Genomic DNA, 19,526 nt, shown 5'->3' on the forward strand with positions numbered 1-19,526 from the left:
TGTCGCCTAGCTAGGGGGCCCACACTCCGTCCGAGTGTCGCCTAGCTAGGGGGCCCACACTCCGTCCGAGTGTCGCCTAGCTAGGGGGCCCACACTCCGTCCGAGTGTCGCCTAGCTAGGGGCCCACACTCCGTCCGAGTGTCGCCTAGCTAGGGTGCCCACACTTCGTCCGAGTGTCGCCTAGCTACACTCCGTCCAAGTGTCACCTAGCTAGGGGGCCCACACTCCGTCCGAGTGTCGCCTAGCTAAAGGGCCCACACTCCGTCCGAGTGTCGCCTAGCTAGGGGCCCCACACTCCGTCCGAGTGTCGCCTAGCTAGGGGCCCCACACTCCGTCCGAGTGTCGCCTAGCTAGGGGCCCCACACTCCGTCCGAGTGTCGCCTAGCTAGGGGGCCCACACTCCGTCCGAGTGTCGCCTAGCTAGGGGCCCACACTCCGAGTGTCGCCTGGCTAGGGGCCCCACAATTCGTCCGAGTGTCGCCTGGCTAGGGGGCCCACACTCCTTCCAAGTGTCGCCTAGCTAGGGGGCCCTCACTCCGTCCGAGTGTCGCCTACCTAAAGGGCCCACACTCCGTCCGAGTGTCGCCTGGCTAGGGGGCCCACACTCCGTCCGAGTGTCGCCTAGCTAAGGGTTCACACTCCGTCCGAGTGTCGCCTAGCTAGGGGCCCACACTCCGTCCAAGTGTCGCCTGGCTAGGGGTCCCACAATCCGTCCGAGTGTCGCCTGGCTAGGGGGCCCACACTCCTTCCAAGTGTCGCCTAGCTAGGGGGCCCTCACTCCGTCCGAGTGTCGCCTACCTAAAGGGGCCACACTTCGTCCGAGTGTCGCCTAGATAGGGGGACCACACACCGTCCGAGTGTCGCCTAGCTAGGGGGCCCACACTCCGTCCAAGTGTCGCCTAGCTAGCGGGCCCACACTCCGTCCGAGTGTCGCCTAGCTAGGGGCCCACCCTCCGTCCGAGTGTCGCCTAGCTAGGGTGCCCACACTCCGTCCGAGTGTCGCCTAGCCACACTCCGTCCGAGTGTCACCTAGCTAGGGGGCCCATACTCCATACGAGTGTCGCCTAGCTAGGGGGCCCACACTCCGTCTGAGTGTCGCCTACCTAGGGAGCCCACACTCCATCCGAGTGTCGCCTAGCTAGGGGACCAAACTCCGTCCGAGTGTCGCCTAGCTAGGGGGCCTATACTCCGTCCGAGTGTCGCCTAGCTAGGGGGCCCACACTCCGTCCGAGTGTCGCCTAGATTGGGGGCTTACACTCCGTCTGAGTGTCGCCTAGCTGGGGGGTGCACACTCCGTCCGAGTGTCGCCTAGCTAGGGGAACCACACTCCGTCCGAGTGTCGCCTAGCTAGGGGAACCACACTCCGTCCGAGTGTCGCCTAGCTAGGGGGCCTACACCGTCCGAGTGTCGCCTAGCTAGGGGGCCCACACTCCGTCCGAGTGTCGCCTAGCTAGGGGCCCACACTCCGTCCGAGTGTCGCCTAGCTAGGGTGCCCACACTCCGTCCGAGTGTCGCCTAGCTACACTCCGTCCAAGTGTCACCTAGCTAAAGGGCCCACACTCCGTCCGAGAGTCGCCTACATAGGGGGCCCACACTCCGTCCGAGTGTCGCCTAGCTAGGGGGCCCACACTCCGTCCGATTGTCGCCTACATAGGGGGCCCACACTCCGTCCGAGTGTCGCCTAGCTAGGGGCCCCACACTCCGTCCGAGTGTCGCCTAGCTAGGGGCTCCACACTCCGTCCGAGTGTCGCCTAGCTAAGGGGTTCACACTCCGTCCGAGTGTCGCCTAGCTAGGGGTCCCACAATCCGTCCGAGTGTCGCCTGGCTAGGGGGCTCACACTCCTTCCAAGTGTCACCTAGCTAGGGGTCCCTCACTCCGTCCGAGTGTCGCCTACCTAAAGGGCCCACACTCCGTCCGAGTGTCGCAAAGATAGGGGGACCACACACCATCCGAGTTTCGCCTAGCTAGGGGGCCCACACTCCGTTCAAGTGTCGCCTAGCTAGGGGGCCCACACTCCGTCCGATTGTCGCCTACATAGGGGGCCCACACTCCGTCCGAGTGTCGCCTAGCTAGGGGCCCCACACTCCGTCCGAGTGTCGCCTAGCTAGGGGCTCCACACTCCGTCCGAGTGTCGCCTAGCTAAGGGGTTCACACTCCGTCCGAGTGTCGCCTAGCTAGGGGTCCCACAATCCGTCCGAGTGTCGCCTGGCTAGGGGGCTCACACTCCTTCCAAGTGTCACCTAGCTAGGGGTCCCTCACTCCGTCCGAGTGTCGCCTACCTAAAGGGCCCACACTCCGTCCGAGTGTCGCCAAGATAGGGGGACCACACACCATCCGAGTTTCGCCTAGCTAGGGGGCCCACACTCCGTTCAAGTGTCGCCTAGCTAGGGGGCCCACACTCCGTCCGAGTGTCGCCTAGCTAGGGGCCCACACTCCGTCCGAGTGTCGCCTAGCTAGGGTGCCCACACTCCGTCCGAGTGTCGCCTAGCCACACTCCGTCCGAGTGTCACCTAGCTAGGGGGCCCACACTCCATCCGAGTGTCGCCTAGCTAGGGGCCCACACTCCGTCTGAGTGTCGCCTACCTAGGGAGCCCAAACTCCGTCCGAGTGTCGCCTAGCTAGAGGACCAAACTCCGTCCGAGTGTCGCCTAGCTAGGGGGCCTATACCCCGTCCGAGTGTCGCCTAGCTAGGGGGCCCTCACTCCGTCCGAGTGTCGCTTAGCTAGGGGGCCCACACTCCGTCCCAGTGCCGCCTAGCTAGGGGGCTCTCTCTCCATCCGAGTGTCGCCTAGCTAGGGGGGGCCCACACTCCGTCCAAGTGTCGCCTAGCTAGGGGGCTCTCCCTCCATCTGAGTGTCGCCTAGGTAGGAGGCCCGCACTCTGTCCGAGTATCACTTACCTAGGTGACCCACACTCCGAGTGCCGCATTTCTAGAGGGCCCACACCCCGTCGGAGTGTCGCCTAGCTAGGGGGCCCACACTCCGTCCAAGTGTCACCTAGCTACTGAGCCCACACTCCATCCGAGTGTCGCCTAGCTAGGGAGCCCACACTCCGTCCGAGTGTCGCCTAGCTAGGGGACCCACACTCCGTCCGAGTGTCGCCTAGCTAGGGGGCCCATACTCCGTCCGAGTGTCGCCTAGCTAGGGGGACCACACTCCGTCTGAGTGTCGCCTAGCTAGGGGGCCCACACTCTGTCCGAGTGTTGCATAGTCAGGGGGCCCACACTCCGTCCGAGTGTCGCCTGGCTAGGGGGCCCACAATCCGTCCGAGTGTCGCCTGGCTAGTGTGCCCACACTCCGTCCAAGTGACGCCTAACTAGGGGGCCCACACTCCGTCCGAATGTCGCCTAGCTAAATGGCCCACACTCCGACCGAGTGTCGCCTACATAGGGGGCCCACACTCCGTCCGAGTGTCGCCTAGCTAGGGGGCCCACACTCCGTCCGAGTGTCGCCTGGCTAGGGGGCCCACACTCCGCCCGAGTGTCGCCTAGCTAGGGGGACCACCCTCCGTCCGAGTGTCGCCTAGCTAGGGGCCCACACTCCGTCCGAGTGTCGCCTGGCTAGGGGCCCCACAATCCGTCCGAGTGTCGCCTAGCTAGGGGGCCGACACTCCGTCTGAGTGTCGCCTACCTAGGGAGCCCACACTCCGTCCGAGTGTTGCCTAGCCAGGGGGCCCACACTCCGTCCGACTGTCGCCTGGCTAGGGGGACCACAATTCGTCCGAGTGTCGCCTGGCTAGTGGGCCCACACTCCGTCCAAGTGACGCCTGGCTAGGGGGCCCACACTCCGTCCGAATGTCGCCTAGCTAAAGGGCCCACACTCTGTCCGAGTGTCGCCTACATAGGGGGCCCACACTCCGTCCGAGTGTCGCCTAGCTAGGGGGCCCACACTCCGTCCGAGTGTCGCCTAGCTAGGGGGCCCACACTCCGTCCGAGTGTCGCCTAGCTAGGGGGCCCACACTCCGAGTGTCGCCTAGCTAGGGGGCCCACACTCCGTCCGAGTGTCGCCTAGCTAGGGGCCCACACTCCGTCCGAGTGTCGCCTAGCTAGGGTGCCCACACTCCGTCCGAGTGTCGCCTAGCTACACTCCGTCCAAGTGTCACCTAGCTAGGGGGCCCACACTCCGTCCAAGTGTCGCCTAGCTAAAGGGCCCACACTCCGTCCGAGTGTCGCCTAGCTAGGGGCCCCACACTCCGTCCGAGTGTCGCCTAGCTAGGGGCCCCACACTCCGTCCGAGTGTCGCCTAGCTAGGGGGCCCACACTCCGTCCGAGTGTCGCCTAGCTAGGGGCCCACACTCCGTCCGAGTGTCGCCTAGCTAGGGTGCCCACACTCCGTCCGAGTGTCGCCTAGCTACACTCCGTCCAAGTGTCACCTAGCTAGGGGGCTCACACTCCGTCCGAATGTCGCCTAGCTAAAGGGCCCACACTCCGTCCGAGTGTCGCCTACATAGGGGGCCCACACTCCGTCCGAGTGTCGCCTAGCTGGGGGCCCCACACTCCGTCCGAGTGTCGCCTAGCTAGGGGCCCCACACTCTGTCCGAGTGTCGCCTAGCTAGGGGGCCCACACTCCGTCCGAGTGTCGCCTAGCTAGGGGCCCACACTCCGTCCGAGTGTCGCCTGGCTAGGGGCCCCACAATCCGTCCGAGTGTCGCCTGGCTAGGGGGCCCACACTCCTTCCAAGTGTCGCCTAGCTAGGGGGCCCTCACTCCGTTCGAGTGTCGCCTAGCTAGGGGGCCCACACTCCGTCCGAGTGTCGCCTAGCTAGGGTGCCCACACTCTGTCCGAGTGTCGCCTAGCCACACTCCGTCCGAGTGTCACCTAGCTAGGGGGCCCACACTCCATCCGAGTGTCGCCTAGCTAGGGGGCCCACTCTCCGTCTGAGTGTCGCCTAGCTAGGGAGCCCACACTCCGTCCGAGTGTCGCCTAGCTAGGGGGACCACACTCCGTCCGAATGTCGCCTAGCTAGGGGGCCTACACTCCGTCTGAGTGTCGCCTAGCTAGGGGGCCCTCACTCCGTCCGAGTGTCGCCTAGCTAGGGGGCCCACACTCCGTCCGAGTATCACCTAGCTAGGGGGCCCACACTCCGTCCGAGTGTCGCCTAGCTAGGGGGCCCACACTCCGTCCGAGTGTCGCCTGGCTAGGGGCCCCACAATTCGTCCGAGTGTCGCCTGGCTAGGGGGCCCACATTCCTTCCAAGTGTCGCCTAGCTAGGGGGCCCTCACTCCGTGCGAGTGTCGCCTACCTAAAGGGCCCACACTCCGTCCGAGTGTCGCCTAGCTAGGGGGCCCACACTCCCAGTGGCGGATTATAATGAGGTCAATTTGGGCAGTTGCCCCGGGCCCAGTGGGGTTAAGGGGCCCACAGCCCAGGCCAGTAAATTGCCCCATTATAATCTGCCATTGCGCAGGGCCGGATTATAGGCAGGGCAGGCGGGGCTTCAGCCTCGGGGCCCCCACCACAAGAGCTTCTAAGGGGGCCCCCACCACATTCCTGCTGGCTGCTGCAATGGCACTCCATCTTCTCCCCACCTAAAAGTGAGTGACCGTGGGGGCGGCATTATGTGCTCTGCTACCAGCAGCATCTACAAGTAGCGTGAACGCTGATGCTGCTGGTAGCGTGCAAAGGCTTGTGATGAGATCACAGGAGGTAAGGTGTCAGGGCCCCCGATCATGTGACCCCTGTCTCCTCCCCTCCTGTGACCTCATCACAGGTCCTGTGCGCACAGCACAGAGAACTGAGAGCAGCCATGTATGTGGAGTGCGGCTCTGCGGGTGGAGGTCGGTGCTGGAGGCTCCATTATTCTCTATGTGGAGTGGGGCTCTCCGGGTGGAGGTCGGTGCTGGAGGCTCCATTATTCTCTATGTGGAGTGTGGCTCTACGATTCGTGACCCCCGTCACGTGACGAGGGGGGCCCACAGAGTCTGAACTGCCCCGGGCCCTGGCTACCCTTAATCCACCCCTGCACACTCCATCCGAGTGTCGCCTAGCTAGGGGCCCACACTCCGTCCGAGTGTCGCCTATCAAGGGTGCCCACACTCCGTCCGAGTGTCGCCTAGCCACACTCCGTCCGAGTGTCGCCTAGCTAGGGGCCCCACACTCCGTCCGAGTGTCGCCTAGCTAGGGGCCCCACACTCCGTCCGAGTGTCGCCTAGCTAGGGGGCCCACACTCCGTCCGAGTGTCGCCTAGCTAGGGGCCCACACTCCGTCCGAGTGTCGCCTAGCTAGGGTGCCCACACTCCGTCCGAGTGTCGCCTAGCTACACTCCGTCCAAGTGTCACCTAGCTAGGGGGCTCACACTCCGTCCGAATGTCGCCTAGCTAAAGGGCCCACACTCCGTCCGAGTGTCGCCTACATAGGGGGCCCACACTCCGTCCGAGTGTCGCCTAGCTGGGGGCCCCACACTCCGTCCGAGTGTCGCCTAGCTAGGGGCCCCACACTCTGTCCGAGTGTCGCCTAGCTAGGGGGCCCACACTCCGTCCGAGTGTCGCCTAGCTAGGGGCCCACACTCCGTCCGAGTGTCGCCTGGCTAGGGGCCCCACAATCCGTCCGAGTGTCGCCTGGCTAGGGGGCCCACACTCCTTCCAAGTGTCGCCTAGCTAGGGGGCCCTCACTCCGTTTGAGTGTCGCCTAGCTAGGGGGCCCACACTCCGTCCGAGTGTCGCCTAGCTAGGGTGCCCACACTCTGTCCGAGTGTCGCCTAGCCACACTCCGTCCGAGTGTCACCTAGCTAGGGGGCCCACACTCCATCCGAGTGTCGCCTAGCTAGGGGGCCCACTCTCCGTCTGAGTGTCGCCTAGCTAGGGAGCCCACACTCCGTCCGAGTGTCGCCTAGCTAGGGGGACCACACTCCGTCCGAATGTCGCCTAGCTAGGGGGCCTACACTCCGTCTGAGTGTCGCCTAGCTAGGGGGCCCTCACTCCGTCCGAGTGTCGCCTAGCTAGGGGGCCCACACTCCGTCCGAGTATCACCTAGCTAGGGGGCCCACACTCCGTCCGAGTGTCGCCTAGCTAGGGGGCCCACACTCCGTCCGAGTGTCGCCTGGCTAGGGGCCCCACAATTCGTCCGAGTGTCGCCTGGCTAGGGGGCCCACATTCCTTCCAAGTGTCGCCTAGCTAGGGGGCCCTCACTCCGTGCGAGTGTCGCCTACCTAAAGGGCCCACACTCCGTCCGAGTGTCGCCTAGCTAGGGGGCCCACACTCCCAGTGGCGGATTATAATGAGGTCAATTTGGGCAGTTGCCCCGGGCCCAGTGGGGTTAAGGGGCCCACAGCCCAGGCCAGTAAATTGCCCCATTATAATCTGCCATTGCGCAGGGCCGGATTATAGGCAGGGCAGGCGGGGCTTCAGCCTCGGGGCCCCCACCACAAGAGCTTCTAAGGGGGCCCCCACCACATTCCTGCTGGCTGCTGCAATGGCACTCCATCTTCTCCCCACCTAAAAGTGAGTGACCGTGGGGGCGGCATTATGTGCTCTGCTACCAGCAGCATCTACAAGTAGCGTGAACGCTGATGCTGCTGGTAGCGTGCAAAGGCTTGTGATGAGATCACAGGAGGTAAGGTGTCAGGGCCCCCGATCATGTGACCCCTGTCTCCTCCCCTCCTGTGACCTCATCACAGGTCCTGTGCGCACAGCACAGAGAACTGAGAGCAGCCATGTATGTGGAGTGCGGCTCTGCGGGTGGAGGTCGGTGCTGGAGGCTCCATTATTCTCTATGTGGAGTGGGGCTCTCCGGGTGGAGGTCGGTGCTGGAGGCTCCATTATTCTCTATGTGGAGTGTGGCTCTACGATTCGTGACCCCCGTCACGTGACGAGGGGGGCCCACAGAGTCTGAACTGCCCCGGGCCCTGGCTACCCTTAATCCACCCCTGCACACTCCATCCGAGTGTCGCCTAGCTAGGGGCCCACACTCCGTCCGAGTGTCGCCTATCAAGGGTGCCCACACTCCGTCCGAGTGTCGCCTAGCCACACTCCGTCCGAGTGTCACCTAGCTAGGGGGACCACACTCCTTCCGAGTGTCGCCTAGCTAGGGGGCCCACACTCCGTCTGAGTGTCGCCTAGCTAGGGAGCTCACACTCCGTCCGAGTGTCGCCTAGCTAGGGGGCCCAAACTCCGTTCGAGTGTCGCCTAGCTAGGGGCCCCACACTCCGTCCGCGTGTCGCCTAGCTAGGGGCCCACACTCCGTCCCAGTGTCGCCTAGCTAGGGTGCCCACACTCCGTCCGAGTGTCGCCTAGCTAGGGTGCCCACACTCCGTCCGAGTGTCGCCTAGCCACACTCCGTCCAAGTGTCACCTAACTAGGGAGCCCACACTCCGTCCGAGTGTCGTCTAGCTAAAGGGCCCACACTCCGTCCGAATGTCACCTAGCTAGGGGGACCACACTCCGTCCAAGTGACGCCTGGCTAGGGGGCCCACAGTCCGTCCGAATGTCGCCTAGCTAAAAGGCCCACACTCCGTCCGAGTGTCGCCTAGCTAGGGGGCCCACACTCCGTCCGAGTGTCGCCTAGCTAGGGGGCCCACACTCCGTCCGAGTGTCGCCTAGCTAGGGGGCCCACACTCCGTCGGAGTGTCGCCTAGCTAGGGGGACCACACTCCGTCGGAGTGTCGCCTAGCTAGGGGGCCCACACTCCGTCCGAGTGTCGCCTAGCTAGGGGGCCCACACTCCGTCGGAGTGTCGCCTAGCTAGGGGGACCACACTCCGTCGGAGTGTCGCCTAGCTAGGGGGCCCACACTCCGTCCGAGTGTCGCCTAGCTAGGGGCCCACACTCCGTCCGATTGTCGCCTAGCTAGGGTGCCCACACTCCGTCCGAGTGTCGCCTAGCTACACTCCGTCCAAGTGTCACCTAGCTAGGGGGCCCACACTCCGTCCGAGTGTCGCCTAGCTAAAGGGCCCACACTCCGTCCGAATGTCGCCTACATAGGGGGCCCACACTCCGTCCGAGTGTCGCCTAGCTAGGGGCCCCACACTCCGTCGGAGTGCCGCCTAGCTAGGGGGTCCACACTCCGTCCGAGTGTCGCCTAGCTAGGGGCCCACACTCCGTCCGAGTGTCGCCTAGCTAGGGTGCCCACACTCCGTCCGAGTGTCGCCTAGCTACACTCCGTCCAAGTGTCACCTAGCTAGGGGGCTCACACTCCGTCCGAATGTCGCCTAGCTAAAGGGCCCACACTCCGTCCGAGTGTCGCCTACATAGGGGGCCCACACTCCGTCCGAGTGTCGCCTAGCTGGGGGCCCCACACTCCGTCCGAGTGTCGCCTAGCTAGGGGCCCCACACTCTGTCCGAGTGTCGCCTAGCTAGGGGGCCCACACTCCGTCCGAGTGTCGCCTAGCTAGGGGCCCACACTCCGTCCGAGTGTCGCCTGGCTAGGGGCCCCACAATCCGTCCGAGTGTCGCCTGGCTAGGGGGCCCACACTCCTTCCAAGTGTCGCCTAGCTAGGGGGCCCTCACTCCGTTCGAGTGTCGCCTAGCTAGGGGGCCCACACTCCGTCCGAGTGTCGCCTAGCTAGGGTGCCCACACTCTGTCCGAGTGTCGCCTAGCCACACTCCGTCCGAGTGTCACCTAGCTAGGGGGCCCACACTCCATCCGAGTGTCGCCTAGCTAGGGGGCCCACACTCCCTCTGAGTGTCGCCTAGCTAGGGAGCCCACACTCCGTCCAAGTGTCGCCTAGCTAGGGGGACCACACTCCGTCCGAATGTCGCCTAGCTAGGGGGCCTACACTCCGTCTGAGTGTCGCCTAGCTAGGGGGCCCTCACTCCGTCCGAGTGTCGCCTAGCTAGGGGGCCCACACTCCGTCCTAGTATCACCTAGCTAGGGGGCCCACACTCCGTCCGAGTGTCGCCTAGCTAGGGGGCCCACACTCCGTCCGAGTGTCGCCTAGCTAGGGGGCCTACACTCCATCCGAGTGTCGCCTAGCTAGGGGGCCCTCACTCCGTCCGAGTGTCGCCAAGCTAGGGGGCCCACACTCCGTCCGAGTATCACCTAGCTAGGGGGCCCACACTCCGTCCGAGTGTCGCCTAGCTAGGGGGCCCACACTCCGTTCGAGTGTCGCCTAGCTAGGGGGCTCTCCCTCCATCCCAGTGTCGCCTAGCTAGGGGGCCCACACTCCGTCCAAGTGTCTCCTAGCTAGGGGGCTCTCCCTCCATCTGAGTGTCGCCTAGCTAGGAGGCCCACACTCCGTCAGAGTATCGCCTAGCTAGGGGACCCACACTCCGAGTGCCGCATATCTGGGGGCCCACACCCCGTCCGAGTGTCGCCTAGCTAGGGGGCCCACACTCCGTCCAAGTGTCGCCTAGCTAGGGAGCCCACACTCCGTCCGAGTGTCGCCTAGCTAGAGGGCCCACACTCCGTCCGAGTGTCGCCTAGCTAGTGGGCCCCCACTCCGTCCGAGTGTCGCCTAGCTAGGAGGCCCACACTCCGTCCGAGTGTCGCATAGCTAGGGGGCCCACACTCCGTCCGAGTGTCGCCTAGCTAGGGGGCACACACTCCGTCCGAGTGTCGCCTAGCTAGGGGGCGCACACTCCGTCCGAGTGTCGCCTAGCTAGGGTGCCCACACTCCGTCCGAGTGTCGCCTGGCAAGGGGGCCTACAATCCGTCCGAGTGTCGCTTGGCTAGGGGGCCCACACTCCGTCTGAGTGTCTCCTGCCTAGGGGGCCCACAGTCCGTCCGAGTGTCGCGTAGCTAAAGGGCCCACACTCCGTCCGAGTGTCGCCTAGCTAGGGGGCCCACCCTCCGTCCGAGTGTCGCCTACATAGGGGGCCCACACTCCGTCCGAGTGTCGCCTAGCTAGGGGGCCCACACTCCGTCCGATTGTCGCCTAGCTAGGGGGCCCACACTCCGTCCGAGTGTCGCCTAGCTAGGGGGCCCACACTCCGTCCGAGTGTCGCCTACATAGGGGGCCCACACTCCGTCCGAGTGTCGCCTAGCTAGGGGGCTCACACTCCCTCCGATTGTCGCCTAGCTAGGGGGCCCACACTCCGTCCGAGTGTCGCCTAGCTAGGGGACACACACTCCGTCCGAGTGTCGCCTAGCTAGGGGGCGCACACTCCGTCCGAGTGTCGCCTAGCTAGGGGGCCCACAATCCGTCCGAGTGTCGCCTGGCAAGGGGGCCTACAATCCGTCCGAGTGTCGCTTGGCTAGGGGGCCCACACTCCGTCTGAGTTTCTCCTGCCTAGGGGGCACACAGTCCGTCCGAGTGTCGCGTAGCTAAAGGGCCCACACTCCGTCCGAGTGTCGCCTAGATAGGGGGCCCACACTCCGTCCGAGTGTCGCCTAGCTAGGGGGCCCACACTCCGTCCGAGTGTCGCCTAGCTAGGGGGCCCACACTCCGTCCGAGTGTCGCCTAGCTAGGGGGACCACACTCCGTCCGAGTGTCGCCTAGCTAGGGTGCCCACACTCCGTCCGTGTGTCGCCTAGCCACACTCCATCCGAGTGTCACCTAGCTAAAGGGCCCACACTCCGTCCGAGTGTCGCCTACATAGGGGGCCCACACTCCGTCCGAGTGTCGCCTAGCTAGGGGGCCCACACTCCATCCCAGTGTCGCCTAGCTGGGGGGCCCACACTCCGTCCGAGTGTCGCCTAGCTAGCGGTCCCACATTTCGTCCGAGTGTCGCCTAGCTAGGGGCCCACACTCCGTCCGAGTGTCGCCTGGCTAGGGGGCCCACAATCTGTCCGAGTGTCGCCTGGCTAGGGGCCCACACTCCTTCCATGTGTCGCCTAACTAGGGGGCCCACACGCCGTCCGAGTGTCGCCTAGCTAAAGGGCCCACACTCCGTCCGAGTGTCGCCTAGCTAGGGGGCCCACACTCCGTCCGAGTGTCGCCTAGCTAGGGCCCCACACTCCGTCCGAGTGTTACCTAGCTAGGGGCCCACACTCCGTCCGAGTTTCGCCTAGCTAGGGTGCCCACACTCCGTCCGAGTGTCACCTAGCCACACTCCGTCCGAGTGTCACCTAGCTAGGGGCCCCACACTCCATCCGAGTGTCGCCAACTTTCCGATTGTCGCCTAGCTAGGGGGCACACACTCCGTCCGACTGTGGCCTAGCTAGGGGGTCAACACAGTGTCGCCTAGCTAGGAGGCACACACTCCGTCCGAGTGTCGCCTAGCTAGGGGGCCCACACTCCATCCGAGTGTCGCCTAGCTAGGGGGCACACACTCCGTCCGAGTGTGAACTGGCTAGGGGGCTCACACTCCTTCTGAGTGTCACTAGGGGGCCTACACTCCGAGTATCGCCTAGCTAGGGGCCCACACTCTGGCCGAGTGTCGCTAGGGGGTCCACACTCCGTCCGAGTGTCGCCTAGCTAGGGGTCCACACTCCGTCCGAGTGTCGCCTAGCTAGGGGGCCACACTCCGTCCGAGTGTCGCCTAGCTGGGGGGCCCACACTCCGTCCGAGTGTCGTTAGGGTGCTCACACTCTATCCGAGTGTCGCTAGGGAGCCCACATTCCATCCGAATGTTGCCTAGCCAGGGAGCCTACATTCCGTCCGAGTGTCGCCTAGCTAGAGGGCCCACACTCCGTCCGAGTGTCGCCTAGCTAGGGGGACCACACTTTGTCCCGAGTGTCACCTTGCCAGGGGGCCCGCACTCCGTCCGAGTGTCGCCTAGCTAGGGGGCCCAAACTCAGCCCGAGTGTCACCTAGCTAGTGGGCCCACACTCCCAGTGTCGCCTAGCTAGGAGGCACACACTCCGTCCGAGTGTCGCCTAGCTAGGGGGCCCACACTCCATCCGAGTGTCGCCTAGCTAGGGGGCACACACTCCGTCCGAGTGTGAACTGGCTAGGGGGCTCACACTCCTTCTGAGTGTCGCTAGGTGGCCCATACTCCGTCCGAGTGTCGCCATATAGAGGGTCCATATTGCGTCCCCGGGGGATGCCCGCCCCTGGCCATCGGCGTGGAGGCGCCTGCCGGGCCGAGGCTGCAATCGTGACATACCCCCTCCAGTATACCTGTGTATTATAATGTATATACTATTTAAATATATATATATATATATATATATACTAGAAGCAGGCCCGATGCTATTGCATCGGGAGTGCGGTGAAATGAACATCCGCCGGCGGGCGGCTCAGCCATTTAGCAGTGCTGCGCAGCTTTGTCCGGGGATTTAAATCCCCTGCCCTGCCGACTGAGCCAATGAGCGGTGCCACGCGGGATTTGACTGCATGCATGGACCTCTCCCCTCCCTATCCTGGTATGCATGGTCCTCTCACCCCCCTATCCTGGTATGCATGGTCCTCTCACCCCCCTATCCTGATATGCATGGTCCCCTCACCCCCCTATCCTGATATGCATGGTCCTCTCACCCCCCTATCCTGATATGCATGGTCCCCTCACCCCCCCTTTCCTGGTATGCATGGCCCTCTCACCCCCCAATCCTGATATGCATGGTCCCCTCACCCCCAATCTTGATATGCATGGTCCCCTCACCCCCTATCCTAGTATGCATGCTACCTCTCATCCCCCTATCCTGATATGTAGGGTCCTCTCACCCCTATTAAACTGCACACCTACAAAAAAAAAACAAAAAAACATTTATACTCACCTTTCTTCCCTGTGCTCCAGCGCTGTCCCGTTCTGCTGGAGGCCGGGGGAGGAGCACCGCAGTACGCGCATGCCCATACTGTGCTGTCCGGCGCCATATTGCTGAAGGCACACTGCAAATGTGTCTTCAGTAAAATGGCGCAGGATAGCGCTATGCACATGCGCAATTCCGATACCGCACTCCTACCCCGGTCTCCGGTGAGAAGAGAAGCGCCGTGGCAACGCTCCTCCTGGTCAGGTAAGTATGTAAGTAGTCCCCTGCCCCGCTGGCTGAGCCAATGAGTAGCACCACTCATTGGCTGAGGCCAGGGGAGCTGCTTGGGGGGGGATTCAAATCCAGCGCAGCAACGCTCATTGGCTCAGCCGGCGGGGCATATGAATCCCGGCCGCCAGATCGGAATACCCACAACTTGGGTGCAGTGGCATAACTACAATGTTATGGGCCCCGATGCAAACTTTAAAATGGGCCCCCCATGCCAAAATACATGCACATCTACGCTTCGTACACCTCGTACATGCGTGGCTCCGCTCCGTACACATACTGTAGCTCCTCTCCGTCCACCTCATACACATGCGGCTCTGCTCCGTCCACCTCGTACAAACGCGGCTCCGCTCCGTCCACCTCGTACACAAGCGGCTCCGCTCGGTCCATCTCGTACACACGCGGCTCCATTCCGTATACACACTGCTTCTCTCCGTCCACCTCGTACACACGCGGCTCCACTCCGTACACACGCTGCTTCTCTCCGTCCACCTCGTACACACGCGGCTTCACTTCGTACACACATGGCTCCACTCACCTCGTACACACAAGGCTCCGCACCATCCACCTCGTACACACGCAGCTCTGCTCCGTAAACACGCGGCTTCTCTCCGTAAACACATGGCTAAGCTCACCTTGTACACACATGGCTCCGCTCCGTACACACGCGGATCGCTCACCTTGTGCACACAGCTCCGCTCCGTACACCTCGCACACACGGCTCCGCTCCGTACACCTTGTACACACACGGCTCCGCTCCATACACCTCATACACACGTGGCTGCGCTCCATACACTTTGTACACAGGCGGCTCCGCTCCGTACCGTACACCTTGTACACATACGTTCTGCTACATCCACCCTGTAAACCCCTTCTGACCCCACACATAAACTTACCTTCATCCAGCACCATGACAACCAGCACAGCAGAGTCCTGCACACACCGAGGCCCCTGATTATGTGACCCCTGACTCCTCCCCTCTTGTGACCTCATCACAGGTCCTGTGCGCACAGAGCAGCCATCGCGTCAGGCCAATTGAAGCCTGGCAGCCACGGAGCTGCACAGCCAATGAGCGGCTGCAGCTCCACGATTGGGCCCCTAAGCACTCCGAGCCCGTGGCAGCTGTGACCGCGGTAAATACGCCCCTGCTTGGGTGTTCCAATATGGCGGTCTGCTGTATCACAGCTTCCGGCCGCGGTGGATTGTAGGATAGCGACACAATCACCGGAAGCTGTGACAGAGGCGATTTGCAATTGTATAGTAGACTAGCTGAAGAGCCCGGCGCTGCCCGGGCATAGTAACTAACTGTGGTTAGTTATAACAAATTATAATTATCCTCCATCCCATAGTTCCGTTCCCATATACCCATCTAACATATCCACCATCCCATAGGCCCGTGCCCATATACCCATCATACATATCCTCCATCCCATAGTCGAGTGCTCATATACCCATCATACATCCTCCATCCCATAGTCCCATGCCCATATACCCATCATACATATTTGCCATCCCATAGTCAAGTGCCCATAAACCCATCACACATCCTTCATCTCATAGTCCCATGCCCACATACATATCCTCCATCCCATAGTCCCGTGCCCATATACCCATCATATACCGTATATCTTCCATCCCATAGTCCCGTGCCCATATACCCATCACACATCCTCCATCCCATAGTCCCGTGCCCATATACCCATCATACATATCCGCCATCCCATAGTCTCGTGCCCATATACCCGTCATACATATCCTCCATCCCATAGTCCAGTGCCCATATACTCATCACACATCCTCCATCCCATAGTCAACCATTATGACATCATAATGAGCGGCGGGGCTTGCCACCTATGATGACATCAGCGTCACCATGGCAACCATTATGACATCATAATGAGGGGCGGGGCTTGATACACCCACTTTTTCCCCATTATGTAGATAGGGGCTAAATTGTTTGGTGAATTAGAATGCGCGGGGTTAAAATTTCACCTCACAACATAGCTTAGGACACTTTCGGGGTCCAGACGTGTGACTGTGCCAAATTTTGTGGCTGTAGCTGCGACGGTGCGGATGCCAATCCCGGACACACACGCACGCACGCACGCACACACTTGAGATTTATATATTAGATATCACCTACTCTATACCCTGTGTAATACTCCTATAATGTGTGTGTATATATATATATATATATATATATATATATATATATATATATATACTGTATATACACACCTGCTGTATACCCTGTGTGAACTATATACATCCTACAGTATAACCCTATAATATGTGCATATATGTGCACCCCTGCTCCCTTCAGTGAAAGATGGGTGTCAGCGACCCAGTAAGAGCCGTTTGCAGTCTCATGGGGACTAAAATGGCAGTTGTCGGCGGCTGATGAAAACGAGCACCAGAAATCCACACTGCCCATCACTAGTTGTCCTATAATTCACAAGTCCCTGTCATGAAAACCATCTGCCCCAGAGAAGCTCTTGAGGACTTACCTTGCTTTCTCTCTTCCCTCTGATACCTTAGCTGCTGTCCTGGTCACTTGATCTCGGTGTTCTGACTTCCTGTGATGTCACGTCACCTTATCTCTGAGTTCCGGTCTCTGGAGTCTATTGTGACATCACGATCACGTGCCATCATACCGTGTGGTGTGCGGGGCCCCATCCAACAGCTGATGTGCAGTATGTACACCCCCTGCTCTATACCTGTGTAATATTTATGTACAACCCTGCTCTATACCTGAGTAATATATACACACCCTGCTGTGTACCCCTATAATGTATATATACTGTACACCTCGCTATATACCTGGGTAACATATACATTATAGGGGGTTGTAAGGTTAGCACTCAGCTGCGTAGGAGGATACAGGAGGTACATTCTCTTCAACGTTCATGTGGGTTTATTTGCTTCATAAACCATGAAACCCACAACAGAAAGGTAAACAGTCCTAAACCCCTTTCTGACATCAGACATACTATTCTGTCCACGGTACCCGGGCCCGTATGACCCGGGGACGGGATAGTACGTCTAAGCGATCAGCGGCCCTCCCGAGGGGGGGACGCCGCTGATCGCTGGCGGGGTTTCGGCTGATTATCACAGCTAACACCCGGCACTATGTGTCAGGGGTTGTCACGGACCGCCCCTGACACGTTAACCCCTGGCACACTGCGATCATACATGATCGCAGTGTACCAGGGGATTAGGGAAGCATCGGCAGGGAGGGGGCTCCCTGCGTGCTTCCCTGGACCCTTGAAACAGCGCAATGTGATGTGATCGCGCTGTTCCGAGGGCCTTCCTCCCTGCAGGCCCTCGGATCCAATATGGCTGAGGGAGCCTTCGGGGGCCTGCAGGTAGGCATCTCAGCAGGCATTGAGCAAGCCTGTGCAGCGCCTGTCAGATCGCTGATCTGACAGAGTGCTGTCCAAACTGTCAGATCAGCGATCTGACACATTGCAGTAATGTCCCCCCCCGGGAAAATAAATTAAAATGAAAAAAAAATACGTGTAAAAATAATTTATAAAAAAATCATTAAATAAATTAAAAAAATATATATTCCCTAATAAATTCAATTTTTGGAAATAAAAAAAACAAACAATTAAAGTACACATATTTAGTATCGCCACGTCCGTAACGACCCGCCCGATAAAACTGTCCCACTATTTAACCCTTTTAGTGATCCCCTTCAAAAATAAAAATAAAAAACAAAGCAAAAAACAATGCTTTATCATCATACCGCCGAACATAAAGTGCAATAACATGCAATCAAAAAGACGGATATAAATAACCATGGTATCGCTGAAAACGCCATCTTTTCCCGCAAAAAATGAGCAGCCATACAGCATCATCAGCGAAAAAATAAGTTATAGCTCTCAGAATAAAGCAATGCAAAAATAATTATTTTTTATATATAATTGCTTTCATTGCATAAAAGCGCCAAAACATAAAAAAAGACATAAATGAGGTATCGCTGTAATCTTACTGACCCGAAGAATAAAACCGCTTTATCAATTTTACCACACATGGAACCCTGTAAACGCACCCCCCAAAAGAAATTCATGACATGCTGGTTTTTGTTCATTCTGCATCCCAAAAATCAGAATAAAAAGCGATCAAAAAAGTCACATGCCTGAAAATGGTACCAATAAAAACGTCAACTCGTCCCGCAAAAAATAAGACCTCACATGACTCAGTGGATCAAAATATGGAAAAATTATAGCTCTCAAAATGTGGTGATGCAAAAACTATTTTTACAATAAAAAGCGCCTTTTAGCGTGTGACAGCTGCCGAACATAAAACCCGCCATAAATAGTAAATCAAACCCCCCGTTATCACCCCCTTAGTTAGGGAAAAATAATAAAATAAAAAAAAGCATTTATTTCCATAGAGCAATGCAAGCATAGCAATAATAAAGTGTATAAAGTGACTGTGCAAACAGAAGAACCAATTCCAGATAAACAAATCTACAAGAGGGACAAGTCCATGGTCCTTAAAGTATATAATTAAATTGCTATACTAGCATTGCCCAAGATGGAACAAATAACCGAGACAAACAAGTCTCATTACCATAAGAAAGTGCTACAAAAAAACACTGATTATGCAAAAGGTGCCCATATAAGGAATCTGTATCTATACCTGTTAGCAGCAATGACCCCAACGCGCGTTTCGCACTTGGCTTTGTCTTTGTACATCTCCCCTGGAGATTCCTTATATACTTTCTTATGGTAATGAGACTTGTTTGTCTCGGTTATTTGTTCCATCTTGGGCAATGCTAGTATAGCAATTTAATTATATACTTTAAGGACCATGGACTTGTCCCTCTTTTAGATTTGTTTATCTGGAATTGGTTCTTCTGTTTGCACAGTCACTTTATTATTGTTATGCTTGCTTTGCTCTATCAAAAGAGACTTCTCTCTAATACTTGGTACTAGCCTTTGTATATACATATTTTATAAGGATTTGGTCATGTAGGCTAGTCTTTTGGACAGTTTTTGGTATGATAACCTTTTTTGTACTCTTTATTAAGCACAACTTTTAATCGGCATTGTTGCATTTATTAAATAAAATTTGTCTTTTATTATGAAAATATGTAAAATTTGCATTGTTGCATATACTAAATAAAAATCCATTTTTTATGGTATTTGAGCTTCCATTGTTCTTTCGGTTTTCCTATTATACATACATATAACTGCACAACATATTCTGGGTGCTGAGTGGTTCTGTAACACAGCTCCCCTTTTCAGCGACGCGATCGGCATACACAGTCTGATCCTCAACGGATCGGTTTGGGGATGACCGAAGTTTATGGGGTTGGTACAAGTTCCGTTTGTCGACTTAGTCCATCGGCGTTACCGTTTTGTTTGCCGGGTCTGTGGTTGATGGTGAAGTCCAGAGGTTGTAGGGCTAAACTCCACCGCAGCAATCTGGCGTTGTCTCCGGAGACCCGATTAAGCCAGACTAGGGGATTATGGTCCGTTAGGAGGGAAAACTGTCGTCCATACAAATATGGTTGCAACTTCTTGAGTGCCCATACTACCGCCAGGCACTCCTTCTCGATGGCCGCATAGCTTACTTCACGGGGCAGTAGTTTCCGACTCAGGTAAGCTACCGGGTGTTCTTGGCCGTCCGGCCTGACTTGGCTCAGTACTGCCCCCAATCCAAACATAGAAGCATCTGTGTGAACAAGGAAACGTTTAGTTGGATCGGGTGCGGCCAATACAGGG

Source organism: Dendrobates tinctorius, unplaced genomic scaffold (genome assembly GCF_039654945.1).
Source record: "Dendrobates tinctorius isolate UK_male_01 unplaced genomic scaffold, ASM3965494v1 ptg000120l, whole genome shotgun sequence".
Taxonomy (NCBI): Eukaryota; Metazoa; Chordata; class Amphibia; order Anura; family Dendrobatidae; genus Dendrobates; species Dendrobates tinctorius.